This window comes from Toxorhynchites rutilus, chromosome 3, assembly GCF_029784135.1.
Source record: "Toxorhynchites rutilus septentrionalis strain SRP chromosome 3, ASM2978413v1, whole genome shotgun sequence".
Classification (NCBI taxonomy): domain Eukaryota; kingdom Metazoa; phylum Arthropoda; class Insecta; order Diptera; family Culicidae; genus Toxorhynchites; species Toxorhynchites rutilus.
Genome location: NC_073746.1, coordinates 332,451,415 through 332,461,763, shown reverse-complemented (window position 1 = coordinate 332,461,763; position 10,349 = coordinate 332,451,415). Strand labels below are relative to the sequence as shown.

At 35.5% G+C, this 10,349-nt stretch overlaps 1 pseudogene; it reads right to left on the bottom strand.

Moving 5' to 3' along the window:
* Window positions 1-1,899: 1,899 nt before the first annotated feature.
* On the bottom strand, window positions 1,900-2,855 carry LOC129780344 (replication factor C subunit 3-like; annotated as a pseudogene).
* Between the last annotated feature and the right edge of the window lie 7,494 nt (window positions 2,856-10,349).

The following is a 10,349-nucleotide window of genomic DNA, read 5'->3' as shown; positions in this document are numbered from 1 at the left end:
AAGCTTGATGCACCATTGTCACAGCTGTTTCGCTTTGCCCTTTGACTCTCTTTTTGTTTCAGCGAAATCTCACGATTGATAGCATAATTTGTTAATGCATCCAGGTCCATTGTACTTTCCAGTCCATTGTCTCTCACACGCTTGTCGTATGCTCCCATTGTGATTTGTTGAAGCATTTCTCGATCCTCCCGTTCAAGAAAATCACATCGTGCTGTTTGTGCCCTCAACCTCAGGACGAACTGATTGAATGCTTCATCACTACGTTGTTTCAATGAACGGAATACTTCCAATTCAATTCTATCGTTCCTTTTCCCGATAAAAAAATTTTTCAGCCGCTTTATAGCGTTATCGTATTCTGGCACTTCTGGTGGCATGAGCGGAAATTTAACTGGTTCAGGATAGTATTCATCAGCAGATGGACCGAGATTATAATAAATCATTTGCAATCCCCTGCCTCCTTGCGAAAGCAAAAGAAGTAGCTTCTCATGCTGCGACTTAACATGTTTCAGCTCCAAAAACAGCACAAACGATCTATGCCATTTTTCCCATTCACGTCGCAGATCTTGCTGATCAGCTGCATCATTAAACGGTTCTAACGCGCCCCACTGTTGTCTCGTTATAACATCCATCTAAAACGTTTAAACAAGTTACTCAAGTGCATTATTTAACTAATTAAACTATTGTTTCCATCTTTTTTACTCACAATTTATTCTACGAAATAAACCTCGTTAGCCAAGCCAATCTAACAAAACTTTCGGAAAACTGCACAACATCTGTATATATTATGTGTCCAAATTGTTCACTTTAACGGCTCAAATTCATTAACCAGTTTGGCTATCACACATGTAGTGGTGCACTTTTGGGCTCGCCTGCAAAGCGCTACAGAGTGAAAAATGCTCCCCTCATTTGCCATACAATCCAATAAATGAACAAGCATATAGATGTAGTAGTATAAATTTGGACTCGCTTGCATAGCGCTACAGAGTAAAAAAAAATCTTTTCTTTGCTCTACAATCAAACGATTGGACTAGCATACATGTGTGTGGTGTTTCTCTGGGCTCGCTTGCATAGCACTACAGAATAAAAATTCTCCTCTCATTTGCTCTACAATCAAACGATTGGACTAGCATACATGTGTGTGGTGTTTATCTGGGCCCGCTTGAATAGCGCTACAGAGTTAAAATATATTTCTTTGCTCTACAATCAAACGATTGGACTAGCATACATGTGTGTGGTGCTTCTCTGGGCCCGCTTGAATAGCGCTACAGAGTACAAATTCTCCTCTCATTTGCTCTACAATCAAAGATTGGACTAGCATACATGTGTGTGGTGTTCCTCTGGGCTCGCTTGCATAGCGCTACAGAGTAAAAATTCTCCTCTCATTTGCTCTACAATCAAACGATTGGACTAGCATAAATGTGTGTGATGTTTCTCTGGGCCCACTTGAATAGCGCTACAGAGTAAAAATTTATTTCTTTGCTCTACAATCAAACGATTGGACTAGCATATTTGCGAAAAAAAACTGATATCACCGCCATTCCAAAAGTGCAAATGCAAACAGCAAAAAACGCACTTATTGGCTAAATTTTCAAAGCTTTAGCTTCCTTGGCTTTTCAAACATATATACTGAAACTTCTTAGCGTTAATGAAAAAAACATGGTTTTTAAAACCATTAGTCACCATTAGTTAAAAAAAATGCTGGTTCTGAATCCTTACGACTGTGCCAAAATGTAGTGTCTTACCTTTTATATTTCCAGTAATTAAAGACGAGTTCACTTTCTATATATAGTCCTTTATTTTTAAATCCGTTCCGTCGCACTGGTAATACACAACTGACCGTTGATCTCCCGCAATCCATCTCACCAACCTTCCTCCTAATATTATCTCGCTTACGCTTCACGTCTCTCTAAATCTCTCATTTCATTCGTTTACTGCTCAACTCCACAGGTACTAATTGACGGAATATAACATCCGATGGGACGCTTTGAGTTAGCAGTTCCTATAGTCGATACCTCACCGCTTTCAGCTTCGATAGACTTTGAGGACAATATGATTGGTGGTTTCTCGGAGGAATACTTGCCAGTCGGTTTTCGGCATCTCTTCATTCACCTTAAATGGATACTGTTATACCATGCATGTTATCAGCATTAGCAAAGCTCGTCGCAAATTGCGCGAGGTCTTGACGGTAATTATTTTCACTAGCTCCGAAGGAATTTGTAAACTTTCTTTCTTTCCGATGTGCTGAAATGCATATAGCGCTGTTACATTCAAGAAACAAAGAAATGACAATCTTATATTTAAAATTTTAAGAATATTCTCCTCAGATGGTGCCGGCACTCTTATTCCCAAGCAACGACTTCTAACCGCGGTTATAACCCGCGAAATAGAGTTGACGTACAGAATCAATCTGCACAAAGACACATACTTTTCCATGGTTCTTCACAGTGCATGCTGGGCATCTTTATCAGCTCATCCACCTCGGATAAGACGACCGTCTTAAATTCCCTCTGCCCGCTGGGGTCAATCTGTTGCGTCTGAGTAACTTATTTAATCAAATTCGTCACGATCACAGCATCCGTTGGATTCATCTCGATGTGGTAATTACTGCTGACGATCATGATTTCCACCTTCGAGGCCATTGTGGAATTCACTATTTCAATTCGTTGCCGTTTCACGCCAGGTCCATAAAGTTCCCACAGCAGACACATCATGAGAGTTTTCTTACCGGCCCCGGATAGACCGTAGAGCATAAAATGCGGGAAGTCACTTAGGGAGCAAAGATTAATTAGATGTGTAGCTTGCGTTTTGTGGTAGTTCCATTTGGACAAAAATATTCCTGAGCACGAAAATTGCTTTCAAATTGCTCTTTTTATACACAGATGAAATAGAGTGCACAAATTATAAACAGTGCCCTTTAAAAACTTATGATGATCATTTTACAAACGTCAAAAAAAATCATAAGAATAGTGAACCGATAAAGTGTTTGCAAAATCTATATATATAAATAAAAATCTCGTGTCACGGTGTTTGTTACCGAACTCCTCCGAAACGGCTCGACCAATTTTGATGAAATTATACTCAAAATACTTGGTAGGTATGAGAATAGGTATGGCTATACAGTGGTCGTCCGCTAACTGGGCTGAAGCCGCCTCCCAGTTAGCGAATTCCGCTCGTTAACTGGGCTGACTTTTCAAACGCCAAAAAACACTGAGGGGAACGTCAATGGATACACTCAGAAAAAATATGTATTGAAAAATATGGAAGCGCAAAATGAAAACTACACTAAGAGAAATAATTTGTAAATATAACGATTTTTTTGGTAAATGCAACCAATCTTGTCATTTTCTACCGTACTAGTAATTGGATTAGCCTACGAGCATCTCCTTTTTTTCACCGAGTGTCTCCTTTTTCACCGCTTGTTTACATCGACGAATATATTTTTTTCCACTATGTTTCGTAGGAGAGTGTATGCATACTGACAGATTTCTACTACGAGGTGTTTAATGAAAGTGGAAAGGTGGGAATGTTTATGTTTATATATAATTATCGTACGATTTAATTTAATGCATAAAAGTTGTCATCAAAACCGGAGTTGAGCACATCTCTAAATTTTAACAAACAAGCCCATACATGCAAACGTGGAGGCGATATACATACATCCCAGGAAACAATAAATCGTATAATTATCGTTTGTATAACATCATATACCCTATATACATGTATATGGCCTCCAATTTCGTATGCATATGCCAGTTATACACATCATAATTAACGTCGCCTGGGTGGTGCGGCCCACCCCCGGGTGCAAGGTTTTAGGGGTGCAGAATGAACCGAATTTATATGAAGAAATTGGATAGATATGATTTTTGATGGGGAGTGGGGATGCAAATCAATTCTCCCACCCCGGGGGCAAAAGCTTCACTCGACGTCACTGCACATCATACAAGTAATGTGTCTTGGATGTATGTATATCATCTCCAATAAAGATGTAGTACTGAACTTTATTTAACCATTTCTATATAAAATTTTGCGATATTTCCACTAAAACACTTTTCACTTTTCTTGAAACCGGAAATATTCGGACTTAAAAATAATTTTTAACGTAATATTCCAAACATACATGTATTTAATAGTTATTATAATGATCACGGCAATATGTGGAAAAATATTTAATCCATTGCGTTTTGAGGTGACACTATCCTAGACCAGCTGGCGGGCGCCTAGAAATACCTACGCGGGCGACCAGTAGACCGCGGACTACCGTTTGGCCCTCCCTGGTCTATACTGATATTTGGTATATTTGCGACTGAACGAAGTAGAGATGGACAAATCGTTCAAAAAAACTAGTTCACCAAAAAGAGTGAACGAACTGTCGTTCTTTTTTGCTGGGCAACAGTTCATATGAACTGTCGCCCCAGTTCCCAGTTCCCATACCCAGTTCAGAACGAACTGTGTACGGTGAACGATGAACTGATAATACAACTTAGAACGAACTGACCGCTGACTGAACTGTGTATACAGTTCAGAACGAACTGTGTGAGAAGACCGCCGAATGAACTGTGCATGCAGTTCAGAACGGACTGTGTATGGTGACTGGTGTATAAGAGGAAAGAAAACGAACGAATGATAGATGAATCAAATCAAATCAAAATGAAAAATCAAATATGAATCAAGGTAAATAGTCCTCAAATTAACGAATAGAAACAAACGATAGCCCCATGAAACAACAAAAATAATATGTCGGTATTGTCGCTTTCATAAAAAAGCGCATCATTTTCAGGATTTAAATTGGATTGTAAAATTATTTATCAAATAAAAATTTAATTTCGTATTTTGGAGCTCAGGGTATATATTTCAGTAAGTTGGTATGCGAATCTACCTAACTTGGAAAATAAGTTGAAAGCGGAAAGATTTAAACAGTTAAACATTAAAATTCGCGTCGCTAATATGAAATATGTTTTATATTATATCATATTGTGCTCGATAATTTTGAGATGGACGTTCGCGGTTTGGGTACAGTTTTGCCTATAGCATTTATTGCAATACATCGTAAGCAAAACATCACAATGTTAAATAACGACTCAAACAAAATCGAGATTTCAAAATCAAAGTTTGATTTTCTATTGTGCTAAGTTATTTCTAACAAATATCGGACGAATAATGATTAATACGGCATTTAATGAACGAACAATCCTACATAACATCCCACACTTTTTATACTTGCTTTGACATATCCCTCCACTGTACAAAAGAGTGAGTGAACTGCTCAAAAGAACTAGTTCACTTGAGTGAACGGTTGGTCACTGAACGGTTCATTAAAGTGAACTGTTTTGCCCACCTCTAGAACGAAGTACTGAACATTTCGTGCCCTATACGGCTATTTTATACGGTGAATTCTATTGTTGCATTCTTGCTCGGGTATTCTGGGATATTTGCTATAAACAATAGAGCTTTGTTTTATAGCAATACGAACAATGTCCAATATCTTTCTCGAAACGTCTTGTCAGTTCTACTGGTATTGTTTTGATTCTTTTGTTGAGGTAAGTTATTTGTTTTTTCAATAAAACTTTTGATTTTTATTCGTTCTTTTTCAGTTAAGATAGCAACTAAATACGAGTTTGAGAGGAGATTGAACACAGATTATTAAATATTAATCAAGAAAATTAAGGCAGGAAGGTAAAAGATATAAGCAAATTCATTATTGAAACTGCTAACTGACAGTTTTTATAGGTAGAAAAGCCATAGAAGCCTAGCCCGCATAAATTGGGAAATTTTATCAAGAAACTAAACGTGAGTAGTTCATTATTTTCAAAGACCTGAAAACAAAAGAATTGTTAATATAAATGCCATATACGAAGTTCATTCCAACTCGACTGGACTTTGGCAGCAACATCTTAAACTGCAGTGAAACCTTGTGTATAGACATTGGTCATTCAAGCAACATTGCATACTTGAAATCATTAAAAAATTATACTACTTTTTGGAAAGGGTCAAAAAAATTTCTTAATTTTTTGCATAAATTTATAACTTAAAAACTGTAATACCTTCAAAATTCTGATCGAAGGATGGAATGAAGGAAATTGTTTAAATTTTCATAGAGAAATACCATTTTTTTTATTTTTTTCAAAAAAAAGTACGCTAAAGAATATTTTTTCAATTGAATTTTTTTTTCCAAAAACATATATTTTTCAACAAGTCACTCATGCATCGTTAGATGGGCACTTTTTCTAACAACACCTTTTTCATGTTTTTTGAAAAAAAAAACATAATTAAAAAAAATCCCAATTTTCTATAAAATTAAGATAGCCATATAGTGGATTCGACAATGTTTTAAATCTTATTAACTTTTGTCTTATTTGAACTTTTGTTGAACATGTGAACTTTCTATCTTTTATAGTTTCTGAAATATATGGCATGTTTGTATGGAGAATCAAAAAAAAAATTATGTTTCACTCTTAACATTTTTGTGTAAATAGAAAATCAATAGAAAAATGTTTGCAGAACATGTACATCGCTATAATCTATACATAAAAAATTTACGAGTTCAATATTAATAGTAATTCAAAAAATCATGAAAAAGTTGTTCCAAAAATTCTTTTTCCGCAAGAGCGCCCATCTTCCGATGTATGCTGAGATTTGTCGAATAAAAAATTGAAAAAACTATAAATTTCCAAAAAAAATTATCCATACACTATGAGACCTACAAAATGTTGGTTAAAGAATGAATTGTAGATAATTATTTGAGTTTTCATTAAATAATATCAAACAAATTTAAAAAATAAATAATTGAAATAAATAAATGAAATAATAAAAATAAATGAATATTAATTTTTCCTCTTTCCTTTTTTTTTTAGCTCTTTTATAGTCAACTTTTCGCTTTTTCATGTTTTTTTATTGAAAAATTACTATTAATTTCCAACTCGTAACAATTATATGTATAAACTATCGCGATGTACATGTTCAGGATTTTTTTTCCTATTTAGAAACATGTCAAGAACATGTCAAACGCAAAAATTTACACAAAAAGAGTAGAATATTATTTTTTGGGAGTTGGAGACTCCTGAAATATATATCAGAAACTATAAAAGATAGTAAGTTGTGGTCTTCGACAAAAAATCATATTTGAATAAGATCATCGTCGCGTCAAATGTCGAACGAATAATTTATTCAATGTTATTCATAGTGTTGCCACCTACAACAGTTTTAAATTACAATGCCCTCTTTCGAATCAGCATGATTAAAATCAGTTCTAAATTTTTGATAATTCAATGACAATCATTTTTCACGATTTTTTAATGACTTCAAGAAAACTTGTTACACTTTTACATACAATATTCATTTGATACGGAAAATTTGATTTTCAATCATTATTCCGTTCCTGAAGATGTGTTTATTTTTCCCGTCGCAGAGAAAACGTAATTTTATACACCGAAGAAGTGTGTTTCTAACGTTGCTAATTTGTTCTGCAGTTCTGCAGCATCTTATACTTTTGTTTTATACTTACCATTATAAAAATTAAATTCATTACTCGTGTAAAATTACATGTACTTTTTACTTTCCGTTTTATTTATTTTATTTCATGTAAAATTCAAAACTGTCAAATTCAGCTTCGATGTCCCGAATTGTATGGGAGAATAATTGACGTAACGTGATGTGACTTGACGTAAACGTGACGTGGATATTGTATGTGAATCGCACTTATATCGTTATTTTGACTTTAAATAAAATTAGGATTAGTTATATTTTTTTTCAAAGAAAACATGAAAAAACTGTTGATAGAAAAAAAACCTTTTACCTCTAAAAGTGCCCATCTTCTGATGCATGGGTGACTTATTAGAAATTGTAATGACTATTCACATAATTTTCTTGAGAATTTAAAAAAAATTGTTTTTCACAAAAACTCCTGGGACGAGTTGGCATGAAATTCGTCAATAGCAATAAAATCCGACAACGGACCTGATCACGAACGTCACTTCACTGTGAAAAAGCAAAGTATGTAGAATAGAAGGTATCTGCTTTGTTCAAGTAGTGGTAGGCAAAAAAAAGCAAAAATATTAATAAACCATCGATCGAATTCATGTTAATTCGAACATTTTTTTTTAAATTGTCACACAAGAACTGTCTCAAAATTTGTTTCGAAATAATGAGATATCAGTTTACTTAATTATTCTGAAAATTAAAAACAGTGAAGTAAAAAACATAAAAACAGTAAATAAACAGTATTATGAACATAATGCAAAAACCGGTGAACAAATGTGTGGAGAGTGTGCAGTGTCGTTCCCGGTAATTGGTAATATGATGAAAGATTAAGTCCCACACTGCTGATTTTTTGTCTTTCATTATAGCATCCATCAAGAGTCAACACGACGCTTTCATTGGTTTCGGTTCGGAGTGTTCAGCCGTAGTGAGCCCACTTGAAGGGACCAAAATGGCGTTTTTGGAAACGAGAAAAACTTTTCCTCCATCCCGGGTCATATTCCGAAGTGATTGCAAATTAATATTTTGCACTTTTACAAAAAGAAGTGGAGTAAAGTGAAAGTATAAAATTGGAATTGCGTGTGAAACTATTTGAATTATGTGCCAAATGTTATGCTACTATTCAAAATTATTCTGCTCCGGCATCGCGGGACATTTTGCTGAAGTAAAAAAACTGTTCAGTATGAAATCGAAAAAACATCACATAAAACCTTAAATAAATGCGGTAAACTATCGTGTTTATCGTCGGCTCGACTTGCGATTTTGTCACTTTTTATGGTTTTTAGAACTTTTAAAATCAAGAAATATTGTAAAAAGCTTCAGATATTCGAATAAATTGAGGAGTTCTTATTACTAACTACTTTGTGTGTGTAACACATGCTCTCTCCGTGTGTATACAAAGGAAATTTCCCTTACCTTCTATTCTACGTACTTTGGTGAAAACGAAGTAAAGTGTACATAACCTTGTATACAAATCATTTCGTTTTCATCGTGAAGTGACGTTCGTGATCAGGCCTAATGTTATACCTACCTGAGATATAGTGATCCTGAAAATTTTCATACTTACCTGAGACGTAGTTGACCTGAAAAATTGAAACTTACCTAATATAGCTTTCATTGTAATGACGACAATGAATCTAACGACAATGATCTACGTATTCTAGGGATATTTTTAACCTAGAATTGTAACAAAGTCATGAAATCGGAAACGGCGAAAAATTTCTCACAATGATCATATTAAGTTAGATTTACAGTGTACTATTACCACAATTACCAATCAGGTTTGAATCAAAAGCGTAAGCAAAAAACGCTTACTTTGGTGGAGAAAGTTAAAATCATCAAGGAGTTTGAGAAAGGGGGATGTACTCACGAATCGCTTGCTCAAAAATATGGCGTAGGATCATCATCCGTGTCGAGATTCATTCAACAAAAAGATGACCTACGAGCAAAGATGGAACAGTATAGAGAACACGGAGTTAACAGCAGGAAGACGATGAAAACGCAAAACTTCCCATTGATGGAAGAATCCGTATATGTGTGGATTTTGCAACAGCGAGAGGCCAACATAATCGTCACTTCCGAGGTTCTGCGGGTCAAAGCGGAGTTACTTTTCCGAAAAATCCAGAAACGTGGACATTATGTGAACCAAAAATTTTCATTCTCGGATGACTGGATGCGTAGATTCAAAGAACGATTCGGTCTGCATGTCAAGCGGGTTGCGGGAGAAAAAGCTTCTGCTGACGTGGATGCTTACATAAAATTTAAGGAAATATTAGCATCAAAAATAACAGAAACAGGACTTCAAAAGTCGCAAGTGTACAATGCAGACGAATCGGCAATTTTCGTAAAGCTGCTTGCGTCACGAAGTCTGGCACTTTCCAGCGAGAAAAATGAAACTAAATAAAATGCGATACACATTTATGCCATGTAGCAACATCGACGGTTCAAACAAATTAAAACTAATCGGAACGGCTGCAAAGCCACGATCATTTCCGACCAAAGAACTGCTCCCGGTGTCATATTACAATTCAAAAAAAGCATGGATGACGTGAGAGCTTTTCCGGGAGTGGTTCTTTAACGAATTTGTACCTGCAGTAAGAAAGTTTTCCGGCGAAAAGAGCTTAGAACCGAAGGCTCTCCTGGTACTGGACAACTGCACGGCCCACTATACAGGAGGAGACAATTTAATTTCTGATGATGAATTGATCAAGGTGAAAACCTAATTAATCAAAGTGAGAAACTTTACATTACCTCTTTTTCCATACAGCTGATTTATCTACCGCCGAATGTCACATCACAGTGTCAGCCAATGGACCAATCCGTTATCAATGCAATAAAAACCCGGTACAAGCGGAAACTCATGCTGAAACTGG